We start from the raw sequence: 18,307 nt of genomic DNA, 5'->3' as shown, positions 1-18,307 counted from the left end.
TATTTGCCTGCGGCTCCAAATGAACATAAGCAGACAGATGTGGGTTAAAAAAAAATCATTGCAAATCACCTGGAGTCATTACAAATCAGGAAAAAATATTTTATTGATGAGAAGTTTTGGTTAAAAAGAAATCAGTTTTGGACATTCCTTGTAAAGGGGAAGTAAACTGTGGGACAATAATTTCCCCCATCTAGCTTGCTTTCAATTCTGGGAATGGTTTTGATTCTTGCCGTATTCAATGACTGAGGGGTTTACATAACTTCCTAACACGTCAAGATTAAAGCAACCTAAGAATTGTTGAGGGGTGATCTAATTAAGGTGTTTATCTACCCTAACAAATCGTTCAATCATCTTAGAACATCTCTAATTAGCTCTGAATCTTTCCTGTTCGAATGAGAACAATCACATCTTCATTAGTCTCTTCTGAAGTCCTCCATCCCTGATACTAGTGTGGCAAATCTGCTTTCCACTGTCTCTACCATGGCCTTGACATAAAGTGATGTCCAAAATTGGACAACGATAGCAGTAGGAAATTCAGCTGTGTGAGCCTGTTCCACCTGTCAAAATGTGGAGATGCCGGCGTTGGACTGGGGTAAACACAGTAAGAAGTCTCACAACACCAGGTTAAAGTCCAACAGGTTTATTTGGTAGCAAAAGCCACTAGCTTTCGGAGCGCTCGCTGCTCCTTCGTCAGGTGAGTGGGATTTCAGTTCACAAACAGGGCATATAAAGACACAAACTCAATTTACAAAATAATGGTTAGAATGCGAGTCTTTACAGGTAATCAAGTCTCAAAGGTACAGACAATGTGAGTGGAGAGAGCGTTAAGCACAGGTTAGAGAGATGGGTATTGTCTCCAGACAGGACAATTAGTGAGGTTTTGCAAGCCCAGGCAAGTCGTGGGGGTTACAGATAGTGTGACATGAACCCAAGATCCCGGTTGAGGCCATCCTCATGTGTGCGGAACTTGGCTATCAATCGCTGCTCAGAGACTCTGCGTTGTTGTGTGTCGTGAAGGCCGCCTTGGAAAACTCTTACCTGAAGATCAGAGGCCGAATGCCCGTGATCGAATATCTGCAACCCCCACGACTTGCCTGGGCTTGCAAAATCTCACTAACTGTCCTGTCTGGAGACAATACACATCTCTTTAACCTGTGCTTAACGCTCTCTCCGCTCACATTGTCTGTACCTTTGAGACTTGATTACCTGTAAAGACTCACATTCCAACCATTATTTTGTAAATTGAGTGTGTGTCTTTATATGCCCTGTTTGTGAACAGAACTCCCACTCACCTGACGAAGGAGCAGCGAGCGCTCCGAAAGCTTGTGGCTTTTGCTACCAAATAAACCTGTTGGACTTTAACCTGGTGTTGTGAGACTTCTTACTGTGTTTACCACCAATCAAAAACCAGGGTTGATCTGCAACATTAACTCTATAAACACGCCTTTGCCCCATATCTCAATATCTTTAGAAACAAAAAATTTATCAATCTCAGTTTTAAAACTAGCAATTGATCTAGCATTTGTGGAAGAGAATTCCAAACTTCTTCCACGCTGTGTGTGGAAATGTTTCTTTATTTCAATCATTTAAGGTCTAGCTCGAATTTTTTAAGACTCTTCCCCTCGTGCTAGATGCCCTGACCAGCTCTCTCCGTTTGCTATTTCTGTTTCCCTTCATATCTTGAAAACTTCACTCAAATCTCCTCTTAATCTCTGACTTCAAGGAATACAACAGCAGTGTATGTAATCAGGTTGTCCTTAATTATTGTGGTAAGTCTACACTGCACTCCTTCCAAGACCAGTATATCCTTCTGAAGAGATGGTGCCAAGAATTATTCTCAATATTCCAGAGTGATCTGACCAAAGCTTTGCATAACTAAAGCATGATTCTAGTCCCTTGAATTCTTGTCCTCCAGATAGATATAAAGGCCAGCATTCAATTAGATTTTTTGATTATTTTCATCATTTGTTCATGTGTCAAACAATCCCTGTATCTGGCCCCATTTTTGACCATTTGGAAAGTACCTTGTTCTAAAGCCCAAAATGAGTGACCTCATATTTGCCTACATGGAAATCCATTTGTCATGGTTTTGCCCAATCACTTACTCTATTAATATCACTGATCCAGCTGAGGCATAATCAACAATTTGTCAAGATCTATTCCAATTTTCTACTTGCTTCACTTCAAGTTGGAGATAGCTGATAATTGTGTGTAGACACAGTTCATATCCCAACATGCCCATTCTGATTTTGATGATTTTGCTACCAAATAAACTTGTTGGACTTTAACCTGGTGTTGTTAAACTTCTTACTTTGATGATTTATACAGTTGCGATCTTATAAAATTCACTGCAGACTTTCAGAGCATAAAAGTGTCCACATAAAAACACTAGCGCACTCTAATTTGACTAAGATTGATTAAATGATCTGTAGAGAGTAACATTTCTTTTTAAGACAACAAAGTAATTAACACTCTTGCCAGAGTCAGACTATTCAAGCTCCACTCAAGATTTCAGCCACAGAATCCATAATCTTTCAGACAGAAACTTAAACTAAGATCCCTAGGCAACATCCTAGGGAAAATCAGGGGAGTTCTCTCTGCTGTTCAGACTAATATTTACCCTTTAACCAAAATTAATAAATACAGCTTATTTGGTCACTATCACACCAAATGGAGTAGTTGAGGTGAATAGTATTGATGCATCTATGGATAGGTTAGATTCAGAATCTTTGCAGGGTTGCAGGCCATTCAGCCCATCCATGTTTGTACCGGCTCTCTAATCACTCTCCCCCCTCCCTTTCTCCATAGTCCAGCAAATTAAAGTAAAGTTTATTTATTAGTCACAAGTAAGGCTTACATTAACACTGCAATAAAGTTACTGTGAAATTCCCCTAGTCGCCACAGAACGGCACCTATTCAGGTCAATGCACCTAACCAGCATGTCTTTCAGAATATGGGAGGAAATCAGAGCACCCGGAGGAAACCCCATGCAGACACAGAGAGAATGTGCAAACTCCACACAGACAGTGACCCAAGCTGGGAATCGAACCCTGGTCCCTGGCGCTGTGAGGCAGCAGTGCTAACCACTGTGCTACCCCCTCTCTTCGGGTGCTCATTCAATTCCCCTTTGAAAGTCACGATTGAATCTGACTCTACTACACTCCCCCTCAGGCAGCGCATTCCAGATCCTAACAATTGCTGCTCAATAAACATATGTGCAAGAAGGAAATAGAGGGTTACACAGATAAACGAGGTGAGGAAAGACCAGAGGCGGCTCGAGTGGGATACAAAGTCCAGTATGGACAAGTTAGGCCAAATGGCCAGTTTCTATGCTGAGCAATTCTATGTAAATAACTTGCTGTGGTTACTTATGCACAATGTTTGCCTCCTACACTACAGTGGACATTCTCCAGCAAGTATTTAATTGCCAAAACATACTTTTGAGATGTCCTGAGGTCATGAAAGGCACTATATAAATGCAGTTTTTGCTTTCCTTTGTAGGTTCCTACAAATGCCCAGTCTCACCTATTGTCATACACCATTTTTAGGGCAGTTGTTCTACCTGTATACTGGGGCCCAGAAGCTTCTTCCAATAGTATGTAAAAACCTAGAATTGTAGAGTATAAGAAGGCATTCACCCTATTATGCCTGTGCCAGTTCAAGAAGCTATTCAATTGCTACACTTAACTACCCCACACTTACATCAGCATTTTGCAAATTTTGACTTTTCATTCATTTCATTCCCTTTTTGAAAGGGATTGTTGAATCTGCTTCCACCTCCCTTTCAGGCTGTGCATTCCAGGTAAGAAGTTTAACAACACCAGGTTAAAGTCCAATAGGTTTATTTGGTAGCAAAAGCCACAAGCTTTCGGAGCCTTAAGCCCCTTCTTCAGGTCTTCAGACTCACCTGAAGAAGGGGCTTAAGGCTCCGAAAGCTTGTGGCTTTTGCTACCAAATAAACCTGTTGGACTTTAACCTGGTGTTGTTAAACTTCTTATTGTGTTTACCCCAGTCCAACGCCGGCATCTCCACATCATGACATTCCAGATAAAACAGGAACACATAGAAAGGCTCTGCTTACCATTTGCACAGGAGAGTCAATTTGTAGTTATGACTTCTATGGACTTTAAAAATTAACAAAGTAAATTACACAGAATCTCAGTGCAGACACATTTGACCCAACAGGTCTGCTGGTGTTTGTGCTCCACATAAACCTTCCAACTTTATATAGCCATCAATTTCCTTCCTTTTTCACATGCATTTAAAAAGCTAAATGAGTTAAGTTTAAATTAAATTCAGCATTGCTCTTCAGAGAGTCCCTGGATTATTTGCCTCAGGCGCTCAAAGTACAGGGGAAAGCTTCCACACCCTAATTATCATTCCTGTCTTCAGTGTAAATTTACCAACCCATGCTCAGAAGTGAAAATCTGCACTGCACTGTTGTGTCACTCAGACTATAACTAGGAATTCTTCACTGCAGCAAAGGGTCCACTGAGATGGTAACATGCCAAGTTAATATCAATTAATATAAAATTTTAGGACACTGTCTATGCCCAGTCTCCACATTTGTTAGCTATGGTGGAGGGTTATCCACTGTTGGTCTGGTGGCATAGATTCAAAATTCCTAAAGACCTAGACCTCTAACCATTCTGATTCTAGCTGAAAGAACACTGTTCTAACCTACTGAACTCCGAGTATCCTTTATGCATAGAATTTGCATCACAAACAGGCCAGTCAGCTCAACTGGTCCACACTGGTGTACATTTTCCACTTCAGCCTCCTATTGCTCTACTTCATCTCACCCCATCAGTAAGCATTCTATTCCTTCATTCTCCTATGTGTTAATCTAACTCTCTCCAAAATGCATCTATTTCCTTGAACTATTCTATATAGCAGCAAATTCCACATTCTGACCAGAGTAAATAAGTTTCCCATGAATTCACTCTTAAAATTTATTAGTGACTAAGTTCTCAGAATATGTGTAGTCAGGGAACAATGAATGGATAACAATTTGGCTATAACATGGAAAGCAGAGAGATTTAAAAGGTAGCTACTCAGATTGGGTAAATGGTGAAGCAGCAGATCAGTACTAAGATCACCGTTGCTCAATTTTTACAAAAATGATTTGAACTTAGATGTCAGAAGTACAATTTCAAAATTCAGAATGGGCATATTGATAGTACATTTTGGTAGGAAGAATAAGGAGGCTACCTCCTTCTTTGAAAAATAAGTACCTAAATGGAGTACAGGAACATGAGGTTAGAGTGACAGATACACACATCATTAAAAGTAGTATTACAAGTTAATAAGGCCATTGTAAATAAAGCAAACAAAACACGAGGGTTCATTTCTAGAGGGATAGAATTGAATAGGAGAGAAGTCATGTCAAATTTGCACAGTAGTCTAGTTAAATCATGTCGAGCACGGTCAACAGTTTTCACTGCTTATAGAGGCACTGGACAACATACAAAAAAAGTAGAATGATACCAGAACTCAGGTTATATTCATCAAGAACTGAACAAAGATTTCTTCTCTGGAAAAAAAGAGGGAGCTGAAAGATTTTGGCACGGTAGACACAGAGGATGTCTCCACTGCCAGGGGGAACCAGAACTAGGGCCCATAATTATAAGCTAGCTACTAATAACACCAATAAAGAATTTAAGAACAACTTATTTATCCAGTGAGTGATGAGAATGGGAAACTCATAAGTAGCGGCTGAGGCAATTAGCATACATGCATTTAAGAGGAAGCTGGGCAAGTTCATGAGGGAAAAAGCAGGAGATGGGGTTGGATAAGGAGGTGGGAGGAGGTTTGTGTGAAGTGTAACCACCATTATTGAAGTGATGGGCCAAATAGTCCAATTCCGTGTTATAAATATTCTGTAATCTTGTAATTATAAATTGTCAACCCATATCATCACTGACACCTTATGGTACGACTGAACACAAACTCCACACAATCACACAGAAAGTATGTAACACCTGTTGAGTAAACAGCAACAGCATAAAGTCTCACAGCAAGTAACCCTTACCTTGCTGATTAAATAGATAATGCTGTACTATTGCACAGCAGCTAGTCAATTAACTCCACAGTTCAAGTGCAACTCTTATCCTGCTACATGAATCAGAAAATAATTCTACACAGTTCTGTAGCAGACAAACTAAGCTGTTCATTTTCATTTATCCAAAACTGCGAGTCAGAAAAACAATTAGCTGCATTCAGAATTTTGCAATGACTAAATTTAAATCTACAAATCCAGTATGATTATACAATTACGAGAAAGCTCTCTAGTGAAATTGGAGGGGAAAGAGAGAGAGAGTTTGCGCGCACGAGCAAGTGTGGCACACACATCCCAGAATGAGCGATGCAGCAGAACGTCACCATTTGCAAGTTCCCCTCCAAGCTTTTCAGTCACTGGATCAATATTTTGTAACACACTTCCTAACATCACTGAACAAAGAACAATACAGCACAGGAACAGGCCCTTTGGCCCAAGTCTGCCAACACAGATGCCTCTCTAATATTTTCTTGTCTCTATGTAGTCCATATTGCTCTATTCCCCGCCTTTTCATGCATCTATCCAAATGCCTCTTAAATGTTGCTAACGTGCCTGCTTCCACCACTTCCTCTGGCAGGGTGTTCCAGGCATTCACCACCCTTTGAAAAACTTGCCCTTCACATCTCTTTTAAACTTTCCCCCTCTCATTTTCAACCTATGCCCCCAAGTAATTGACCCTTTGAACCTGGGAAAAAGACTGACTATCCACTCTATCCAAGCCTGTCATAATCCTGCAAAGCTCTATCAAGTCCCCCCTCATCCTCCAATGCAAACAATCCAAGTTTGTTCAACCTTTCTTCATAGTCCATATCCTCCTGGCAACATCTGATAAATCTCTTCTGCACCCTTTCCAATGCATCAACATCTTTCCAGTAGTGTGGCAACCAGAATTGTACACAATACTCCAAATGCAACCTAACCAAAGTCTTATACAGCGGCAACATGATTTTCCAATTCCTATACTCAACACCCTGGCTGATGAAGGCCAGTATGCCATACCTCTTCTTGACCATCTAAATTGCCACCTTCAGGGAACTGTGGATCTGCACGCCAAGATCCCTCTGTATGCTAATATTTCTAAGGGCTCTACCATTTACTGTGTACTTTCCCTCTGCAGTAGACCTTACAAATCGCATCACCTCATGGGTAAAGTCCCGTCTGCCATTTTTTTGGCCCAGGTCTCCAGCCAATTTACATCCTGCTGTATCCTCTGACAATCCTCCTCACCTCACTATCTGCTACACCCCCAATGTTTGTGTCATCTGCAAATTTACTAATCAGACCACCTATATTTTCCTCCAAATCACTTATATATATTACAAACAAGAAGTCCCAGCACTGATCCATGCGGAAAATCGATCACAGACTTCCAGTTGGAAAAGTAGCCTCCCACTGCTACTTTCTATGCCCAAGCCAGTTTTGTATCCATTTTACCAGCTCACCTCAGATCCCATATGACTTCACCTTCTGTGTCAGCCTGCCATGAGGAACCTTATTGAAGGCTTTACTAAAGTCCATGGACACAACATCCACTGCCCTGCCCAATTTTTCTTGTCACTTCCTCAAAGAGCTCAATCAAGTTTGTGAGACACGACCTCCCCTTCACAAAACCATGCTGCCTTCGCTAATAAGCCTATTCTTTTCCAGATTTGAGTACATCCTGTCCTTAAGAATCTTCTCCAATAATTTTCCCACCACTGATGTAAGGCTCACAGGTCTGTAATTTCCCAGATTTTCTCTTCTGCCCATATTAAAAGAACAATGTTAGCTACTCCGGAGGATACAAAGATTTTGGCCAAGGCCTCAGCAATTTCTTCCCTCGTTTCTCTCAGTATCTTGGGATAGACCCTCTCTGGCCCTGGGGACTTGTCCACCTTAATGTTTTTCAAAACCTCCAATACTTTCTCCCATTTTATCTCAACATGTCCTAGAACGTCAACATCTTCCTTTCTACACTCACCAACCACCATATCCTTTTCTTTTGTGAATACTGATGCAAAGTACTCGTTAAGGACCTCACCCACCTCATTTGGCTCCACACACAAATTCCCTCCACTGTCCTTGAGTGGACCTACCATTTCCCTCCTTATATATGCATAAAAAGCCTCGGGATTCTCCTTAATTCTGCCTGCCAAGGACATTTCATGGCCCCTTTTTGCTTCCTTAAGTTCCTGTTTAAGCTCTTTCTTGCTATCTTTGTATTCCTCAAGAGCCTTATCAGTTTTCAATTTCCTGAAATTCACGTATGCCTCCTTCTTTTTCGCTAAGCTCACAATCTCTCGTCATCTAGGGTTCCCAAATCTTGCAATCTTTATCCTTCATTTTTACAGAGGACATACTTGTCCTGAATTGTTAACAACTGATTTTTAAAAGATCCCCACATATTAAATGTGGATTTACCCTCAAACAGCCACCCCCCGTCTACATTCCCTAGCTCCTGCCTAATAATGTCGTAGTTAGCCTTTCCCCAGTTTAGTACTTTCGCTCTGGGACTACAAGTATCTTGAAACACTGAGGGTGTACCTATACCACATGGACTGCAGCAGTTCAAGAAAGCGGCTCACCACCAACTTCTCAGGGCAATTAGGAATGGGCAATAAATGGTCTAGCCAGCAGTGCTCATATCCCATGACGAATAAAAAAAAGACAGAAAGAGAGAAAATACCATGTTCACAAAGACCAGAGTGGGAGAGAAAAGAACAGAAAAATAAGGAAGGAGCCAAGTTGCAAGACCAGCACAGCTGCTGAAAAATTAGAAAAGAAAGGGCAAAGGCAACACAGCAAAGTCTCTTCCATTCCCACCTTCTTCCCATGGAAAAAGCACAGAGTAGTCAATGAGCAGCAGCAAGGCTTGTCCATTCAGCTTTACTGGTCAATGTCCACAGCCCAATCAACTACTGTTGAATGGATAAGCAAAGCTAAATTTCCCATCTTCTTTCAAGCCTTTGGAAACATTCTAATCATGTCCTCCAGAACTTGAGAAACATGAATTACCCAATGTTTTTGGGATATTTGCACATAATAAATAGGATGTTCTGAGTTTGCGAAAGACACTAAAGTATACTACATTCAGTGTGGTACCGTAGGAAATACAGCAGCCAATGTGTACACAGCAGGCTCAAACAAATAAATTGGATCTGTTTTAGTGATCTTGGTTAAAGGCTAACTTTGTCCAAAACAACAGGGAGGCCCTCCCTACTTCTCTTTGAATAGGATCCATTGGATCTTTTTTGTCCAGCCGAGGGGGCAGATGTTGTATTGCATTAGGAGTCTCAGACTCATTCACGAGACCAAGTATCTGGAGTAGGACTTGACCTCAACCTTCTGACTTAAATGAGTGCTTTACCTACTCAGCCACAACTGCCTCTCTTTAAAAGGGTGAAATTTAATAGTAAGCCAAGCTGCTTTGTTTGTTTTCCAAATTCCACGAAAAGACTTATTTTGACACCATGCTCCTGACTGAACTAAGATGAGATGCAAACATGCTATGCCAGCATTAAAATATAGTGACCAAGTACTCTGAACAGCTCAGGTACTCACTGGACTGCTCCAAGAGCCAGTCGCCCAATATCCAACACAATACAAAGAGAAAAGCAAACAATCTTCCAGTGATTAGTATTTTAGCAGCTGTCAGGACATCAAACTCACTTAAAAACAATCAGGAATCAGAAGATTTTAGACAAGTGCAAGCCAAAAAAACTGTTTAGTTAAGAATTCTGCCTGGGCCCACAATGCATCTTTAACTTAGTAAAACAGCCAAAGACACTTCACAAGAGTGCAAAGATCAGACAGAAACTGACCAAACCAAAGCTAGATGCATCAAGATAAGTGACCAAAAGGTTGGCCAAGGCTTTGAGTAAAGGGTGTAAAGGTAAAGGGCAGAAATGTTTCAGCAGGGAATTCTAGGGCTTGGAGCTTCAGCAGCTGAAGACAGTCACCAATGAAAATCCAGATGCTCAAGATGCCAGAAATATAGAAGCACAGATTTGATGGTTGTAGAGAGGGAGGACAGTACAGAGAAAGTGAGGAGTGAGACTATGAAGAGATTTCTTTACCCCATGGCTCTCTATTTTAATTAATCCCTTAGAACAAATTTATTCCATGCAGGGCCACTGTTCTATACCCAATTTAAGACCTCCTTGGCTGTGTTCCATGTTCTAAGCTTCAGGAGATTGCAGGGGCTGGAGAGCAGCACATGCAAAATCACTACATTTCTGTGTAACAATCACTGCTCTTTAGGTTAAATACTGAAGTACTCCTTTTGTACAATGCCCAGCACAACACGGACATAATGAAAGGTAATTTGTCACTCGAGTCCCGTTCATTCCACACACAATTTAACACAATGAACTTAACTAGTTTCATATATTGGGACATTTTTAAAAATTGTTCTCTGACCACTGCAAGTTTCAGAAGAGTTACAAGTAGAATTAACTTTTCTTTCATGACCTCAGGACATCCCAAAACACTTCTGTCAATTAAATAATTTTGGAGTGTAACTATTATAACGTAGAAAACATGACAGCAAGCTCGCCAAACAAGCAATGACATGGTGACCAGATTTTGTGAAGTTGATTGCAAACAAATGGTGGCCAGGACAGCACCGAGAACTCCCTTGCTATTTTCAAACTGTGCCATAGGATTGGCTACATCTCACCAAGAGGGTATACAGAACCTCAGTTTAGCAATTCAGTTGAAAGACAGCACCTCTAACAGTGCAGTGCTCCCTCAGTATGAAGCAATGCTGCCAATCTGAATTATATGCCCAAGATCCAGAGTGGAACTTGAAAGCATGGCTTCCAAGCTGAGTGAAGAGATTGTTTTCATAGACCAGTATGGTGATAACAAGAGGACAAAAATTGAAAATAATCACAAAATGAATGGGGGAGGGGTGTCATTTGTGCAGGGAGACTGCTGTCAAGAAGAATTTTTCTTAATGGAGAGTGCGCTTATAATGTGGAATTCATTGCTCCAGATTTTTGTTGAAAGAGTTCTCTAAAAAGGAATCAGAAAGAACACATTATTAAAAGGGAATTGGGAACATAGGAGAAATGATTCTTAAAATTCCAGAGCAGAATTAAGTTACAACACATTTGTGTTGCAATATCCTACGCAAGTGCCCTTGTCCCCAACACTGGATCACTGTGTTCTGTACAGTACAAGTGCGTCGAGCTAAAAGCTACATCATATTTCAAAGTTAAGGTTTATTTATTAGTCACAAGTAGGCTTACATTCACACCGTAATGAAGTTACTATGAAAATCCCCTAGTCACCACATTCCGGTGCCTGTTCGGGTACACTGAGGGAGAATTTAGCACAGCCAATTCACTGAGCCTGTACACCTTTTGGACTGTGGGAGGAAACTGGAGCGCCCGGAGGAAACCCACGCAGACACGGGCAGAATGTCTGTTGGAGTTTACACAGTGACCCAAGCTGGGACTCGAACCCATGTCCCTGGCGCTGTGAGGCAACAATGCTAACCACTGTGCCACCATGCGCAGCCTACCAAAAACTTAACATAACAACTTCTCACTGAGTCAGAGTCATCTACTAATCTCTTTGGTGGGGGCAGGGAAGGAAAGAGAATTGTTCAAGTCTCAGGTCTCACTTGATTCAAGTCCCTCCCGAGCACAAAATCTAGGCTGCCACTCCAATTCAGGCCTGCCGGGGTGCTGCACTGTTGGAAGTGCTGTCTTTTGAGCAGGATATTTCTTTTAGATGCAACAATTAAGTCCTCCTCTGTCTCAGGTAAAAGATCCCATGGCACTACGCAAAGGTGACCAAGTAAGTTCACCATCACTAGAACAGATTGTCTGGTCATCAAAACAATCCTTGTGTGTGGGAGTTTGGTGTGTGCAAATTTGTTGCTGTGTTTTCTACATTACATAGTGGCTACACTTTAAAAGTACCGTTGGCTGTAAACAACTATGGAAAGGTGTAAATCTTTATTTAATACAAGATCTTTTAACCTCATTTGAACAAGCAGATGGAGCCTCCATTTAAAATCACATGAAGGAGGCAGCACCCAACAACGCTTTCTTCACACACTTAGGATTACTCCTGTCTATTCTCACATGGTAACCAAAACACAATACTGTATTCCACACACTGTCAGCCCTGTGTATCATAAAGCTTTGGTGCATAACCACAGTGCAGTTCTGTAGAGGTCATATAGCACAGCACTCTTATTAGCTTCCTTAATTACTTCACAGCCTAGACAACTGAAAGTAATCACTGCAATTTTCCCAGGTCCTCTAACGCCCCTGTGCTAATTCTATTCTGTTTATTGCACACTTAGAACCCACATCACTCCTCCCTACAGTGCACCCCCCATCCACTTTCCCAATGGCAGGCATTAGTTTAAGAAAGAATGAACTTGCAATTACACAAGAGGTCCTTTCACAAACTCTGGACATCCCAAAGCGGTTCACAGCCAATTAAGTACTTCTGAAGTGTAGTCACTGTTGTAATACAAGAAATGTGGCAGTCAAATTGCACACAGCAAGGTTCCACAAGCATCAATGATCATTTCTCATTTTTGATCTGGATGCTAACATTTTCAACTTGTTGACCTCAAACTGCACTTAGGTGAGATTTCACAGGTGAGTGAGCAGTGAACTTAAAGGGACAGTCAAAATATCTTAACCAGGGGTGGGACGGTGGCACAGTGGTTAGCACTGCTGCCTCACAGCACCATGGACCCAGGTTCAATTCCAGCCTCAGGTGACTGTCTTGTGTGGAATTTGCACGTTCTCCCCATGTCTGCATGGGTTTCCTCGGGGTGCTCCAGTTTCCTCCCACAGTCCAAAGATGTGTGGGTTAGGTTGATTGACCATGCTAAATTGCCCCTTGGTGTCAGGTGGGTTAGCAAGGTAAATATGTGGGGTTAGGGACATAGAGCCTGGGTGGGATTGTTGTCAGTGCAGGCTCAAAGGGCCGAGTGGCCTCCTTCTGCACCATAGGGATGCTATGATTCACTCTCCTGATTCATAGAACATAGAACCCAGGCTTGTAGGTTGAGGGATAAATATTAGCCAGGGTACTAGGGAGAACTCCTCTGTTCTTTTAAAAACTACGTCTATCTGAAGGACCATGTGGAACCTTAATTTAAAGTCTAATTTGTACTGGAGTGTTAGCCTCCCTCAATCTTTTGACTCTGTGTTAAGGCTGACAGTTTACATTTCACATTGTGAAATCCGTTTAGTTGTTTGTCTGCCAAATTTCTTAATAGACTTATGCCCTTCTCTGTATCCTGTCTCTCTGCTGGGCTTAAAATGTAGCTTCTTACTTGTTAACTGATGGATCACTTGGTATTTTTTTCTTCAAGGAGCCTGAGTGTGTGGAGAATTGAGTTGCTTAACCTGACTTGTCCCAAGGCTCAAGTTAGCACTCTTGAGGAATCTTGGTAACCATAACTTAAGAGGTCAAAAGTGTTAGCTTTCAGATCAGAAAAAAGAATTGAATACCTAGCTTACTTACATTTTAACTCTACAGAACAAAATTGCAACTCTGGAGCTAATATATAACAATATACATTCTCCACATCCAGACAATTGTTTGTTGTTTATTAGGTTTTGGCTACTGCTTTCACTCCTCTGCACACCATAACCAAAAATTCCTAAACTTACTCGACTGGGTTTCTCATCTTTGGTCAGTGATAGGAATTCAATTGCACCAGAAGGAATCCTTAAGCTCATAATCCAGGTTGCCACGCCAGCATACTGCTGAGGGAGGTGCCATTTTTGGAAAGACACATTAAACTGGGCTTGGTCTCTCCATGGATCACCACAAGTCACTATTTCAAAGAGCAGCAGTGGAGTTCTTACCAAAGTCAGCAATGTGGGTGGATGTTGGCACAGTGGTTAGCACTGCTGTTTCACAGCACCAGGGATTCTGGCCTTGGGTGACTGTGTGTGGAGTTTGCACACTCTCTCCATATCTGTGCGGGTTTCCCCTGGGTGTTCCTGTTTCCTCCCACTGTCCAAAGATGTGTAGGTTAGGTGGATTAGCCATGACAGTGACGGACCTGGGTAAGATACTCTTTCAGAGTCAGTACAGACTCGATTGGGAGGATGGGGCACACCTGGGTAAAATACTCTTTCAGAGAGTCATTGCAGACTCGATGGGCTGAATGGCCTCTTTTTGCACTGTTGAGATTCTATGGTTCAAATGTACTGACCAATATTTACTCCTTATCCAATATAAAACAAATGATCTGGTCATTACCACATGCTTTCAGTGGATAAATTGGCTGCATGGTTTCCCAAGTTTCAATCGTGACTATGTTTCAAAAAACAGTTCCCTAATTAGACAATCTACACAACAACGGCCTCTCTTTAAGCCTCTCCACTCAAGACCTACCTCTTCGACCAAGCTTTTGATCATCTGCTCTGAAATCTGTCAAATACTGCTTTACATATGCACCTGTGAGGCACCTTGGGATTATTACATTCAAAGCACTACATAAATACAAGCTGTTGTTGCTGATTGGCCTCATCATTCAATTAAACACAGAACAAATATTTAATACACCTAGCTGGACTGAAATTGTAGTACATTACCCATAATGCAAACCTATAGTAATCTTATAAACTAGGACACGTGTCAGGCTCTGTATACACAGCGGCCTCACACATTGGGACAAATAGATAAGAGTGGCTGTCTCACATGAGTCAGGGTCCTTGCAGAAGTGGTGTCTCACACGCTGGCAGGAATGGGCAAGGTCCTTATCAACTAAAGACAAACTCTCCATTCACGGAGCTGATCTGCATTTGTGTGAGCTTACCACATCACACAATCGCATCCTCTGGGAGTCGGATCTAGTGTGGCTTCAGCTTACCTAGCCCACATCTTCCAGGAACAGACCAATTTATATCAGGACATGTGGACCACACAGAAACTAGGAAACACCCAACCATTCAGAATCCAGACAACTTTCACAATTAAAATCAAATGTGCCTTTGTCTGTACAGAATTGATTTTCTATTATTATACCAGATGTCAGCACCTGATTGATAAAACAATTGCAGATTTCCTTGGCTATCAATAATCTCCACATATTATGATTTAAAAACACACACAGAACTCATGTCTCCAAAAATTTGGCATTGTTTCAATATTCCCAAATTAATTTGTGCCTGGAACAGAACATGTCTGGAGGTGTCCAGTACAGAATGCAGGGGCTAGATTTACCCGAGATGCCTACATAACACTGACCACAAATGCACTCACCCCATGATAGAGCTCCAGAAAGAAACATTTGCACCTCAATCTCCAACAAAAGACAGAGCAAGCAAATGAGAAAGTGAACAAGATTTGCAAATATATAGCGCCTTTCGTGACATTAGGATGTTCCAACGCACTTTAAATCCAATTAAGAGATGTAGTCACTGATGCAATTTAGAAAGTGTGCACATCAAGGTTCCACAAACAGCAATGCGCTAATGATCAGATAATCTATTCTACAAAAGCAACATTTTTGACATAACACCGAATGGTTAACACTGCTCTTCTCTCGCTTCACCTGCAGGCCTGTTCAAACGGTGCAAGAACCTATCTCTGGGGCAGGGGATAATAAGATTAATTTTCCATGAACCGATGCCTTTATGTTCAGCTGGATTACGCTTGATTTTTGTAAGCGAGTAGAATATTTTGTTTTTTAAAAAATTGTCAGGCAATTTTATTTAATTCACATCAGCTTCCTCCAGGCTGCTTCCGAACTGCCAACAGCCTCTTCACGAGTTAATTGTGGTTTAGCTGGTATCATTCTCACCCAAGTCAAAAGTTATTGGTTTAAATGGATTCTATGTTTCCTACATTATACTCGGGACTATACTTCATTGGCAGTAAAGTGCTTTGGGACATCCTGAGGTTGTGGAGGGCACTTTAGAATCCAAGTTCTTTCAATCAGGACCTCTTAAAAGGTAAATCAACACACCTATCAGGTGTTTATTTCACTCAATTCATGAGTGAATCTGCAATGAATTTGTTTCACCACGTAGGCACGTCACAAATAAACCCCAGGTGGCCACGAGGAGGTCTCCAAGGCTTCCACTCAGAGTTAGCAGCTAACAATTGCTGCAGTCACTGTAAAGTTGCAAGACTTAACAAAACCAAACATTTCAAATCAACACATGCCATTAAAGGATCTTCAGCTTTAATTCGGCCTCAGCATTATTCTTTGTAACCAGAGGTGGCCACTGAAGCAACAGGGAAGAAAGCTCAAATACCCTAACAATTTACCATTGTACACACACCCGCCATCCCTTCAGCACTGAGCTCATGAGGCTCTCCTGTGAACCACACATTTATGCAACTCAGTAGCGTGGTGCTGCACTAACAGTGAAACGCAAGATAAAAACTACTTCTGAAGAAACTCACCTCACCAAGTTTTCAAATCTCCTCAGCCGACCTGACTGAATCAAATCCACACAGCATTAACCAGACACTGAAATCGTGCTTCTTAAAACCAACTTGAAATGCCATCAAGGGAAGACCCAACATTTCTTCAGTATGGAAATACAGGAATGTCAGCAAATGCCTTTGAACAAGAAGTCAGGCAGAATTACTGGGAGTGGCTGTGTCACTATTGATTAAATAAGAGGATGTGCCATGCATGCTCAGAACAAGCAGCATATTTGCACACCATGGATCTTTAAAAGTTTTAAAAATAGTAAACATTACATCACCTATGACCTGAAAATACACTAAAGTCTGTATTTAGGTCAACAAGTATTTTTCTCTCCCCTCTCTGCTGAAGATGTAAACCACAGGTGCCAGTCATTCCAACATATTGTTCAAATAGTCCTTCTTCCTGAGAGTCTTAGTAATCCAGTTAAGTGCTGCATTCAAATTCAGTAAATAAACTTGTTTTATTCATATTCAAACCATTGGATAATTCTAAGTTTCTGGACCAAAAATACATTCTCAGCTGACTACTCAACTGCAGAGTGAGTTCATTGCATCGAAGGCCAAGCCTATTCTTGTCCTATGCCCTTCAATAAACTCATTCCAGTCGTCAAATAATTTTGTTCTTCCACCATTCCTATCCCAATGGCACATGAGCCATTAATGTTCAGGCTAATTGAAATGAGCTAACACTGAACAGGGATAAAACCTGGAACCCATCTCATTTATTCAGCTTAACGCCACATCTGATGTGGCACATTTGCCCAAAGTAAAAAAAAAAGTACTTGTCAAACATCATCATTTGGTAGCACTCTCACTGGAGTCACAAGATGTTGGGTTCAAGTTCCACTTCAGGACTTGAGCACAGAAGTAACGGCTAACACTTCAATACAGTACTGAGAGAGTATTGCACTGTTGGAGGTGCTGTCTTTCAGATAAACTATTAAGTGGAGGCTTAATCTCCCCCATCAGGTGAACATAAAAAAATCCCACAGCACTAATTCAAAGAGTTATCCCCAGTGCTCTGGCCAATATTTATTCCCAATAAACCTCACAAAATAAATTATCTAGTCAATGTTACATTGTGTGCAAACTTGCTGCGACATTTCCTCTGCATTTCCTCCACTACAAAAGTGCTCACACTTCAAAAATCTGCTTTACTGGCTGTAAAGCAATTCTGAAGCATTCAGCAAGCATGAAAGGCGCTGATAAATCTGAATTTGTATAGCTCCTTTTCACATTCTCATATGCCCCAAAGTGTTTCACAGCCAATTAATTACTTTGTGAAATACAATCATTATTACATAGACACAGAGCAGCCAATTTATACACAATATGCCACAAATAGCAAATGAAATGCTAACCAATTATTTTTAGTGACATTGGCAAAGGCAAAATGATAATCAGGATTCAGGGTATTCCCTAATTCTCTTCAAACAGTACAGTTTTTATGTTCACCGGTACTGGTTTAATGAAAGACAATAACATGGAAATAAAAAATGAAAACTGAAGCACGGATGATGAAAATTTGCATCTCAATTGTGGCACAGCCTAAGTTTTTTTTTCAAAGCATCCAACAATCCTTTCAGTGGAAAATGTTTGTCACCATCCACTTATCAAATGTCCTCCATAATTCTGAACACCACCATTAAATTGCCCCTTAATCTATGCTCAAAGACCAATCACCCTGACTTCTCCAGAGATTTAAAAAAGGAGAAAAATAGAGGATCGTGAAACTGAAGTACATAAACAGAATTACTAACTGAAGCAGAGTGAATAAAACCAGGAGAAAAACAACAGGATACAAATACAGGGTGGACAAAGGATTAAAATCACTATTTC

The 18,307-nt window shown here is 41.1% G+C and overlaps 1 protein-coding gene across 12 annotated transcripts in view; it reads right to left on the bottom strand.

Moving 5' to 3' along the window:
* Positions 1–18,307, bottom strand: part of LOC144506981 (bromo adjacent homology domain-containing 1 protein-like) — a 67,224-nt gene that overhangs the window by 40,088 nt on the left and 8,829 nt on the right. Inside the window, exon 1 of one of the 12 annotated variants that reach the window (XM_078233474.1) lies at positions 16,439–16,560. The exons of the other annotated variants lie outside the window; for them this stretch is intronic. The gene's annotated coding sequence lies outside the window, so the exon portion shown is untranslated. Of the gene's footprint in view, positions 1–16,438; positions 16,561–18,307 lie in introns of those variants that run through there. 12 annotated transcript variants of the gene reach the window in all.

This window comes from Mustelus asterias, chromosome 18 (assembly GCF_964213995.1).
Source record: "Mustelus asterias chromosome 18, sMusAst1.hap1.1, whole genome shotgun sequence".
In the NCBI taxonomy this organism is placed as follows: domain Eukaryota; kingdom Metazoa; phylum Chordata; class Chondrichthyes; order Carcharhiniformes; family Triakidae; genus Mustelus; species Mustelus asterias.
The sequence above is the reverse complement of the archived record's forward strand: the minus strand, read 5'-3'. Positions and strand labels throughout refer to the sequence as shown.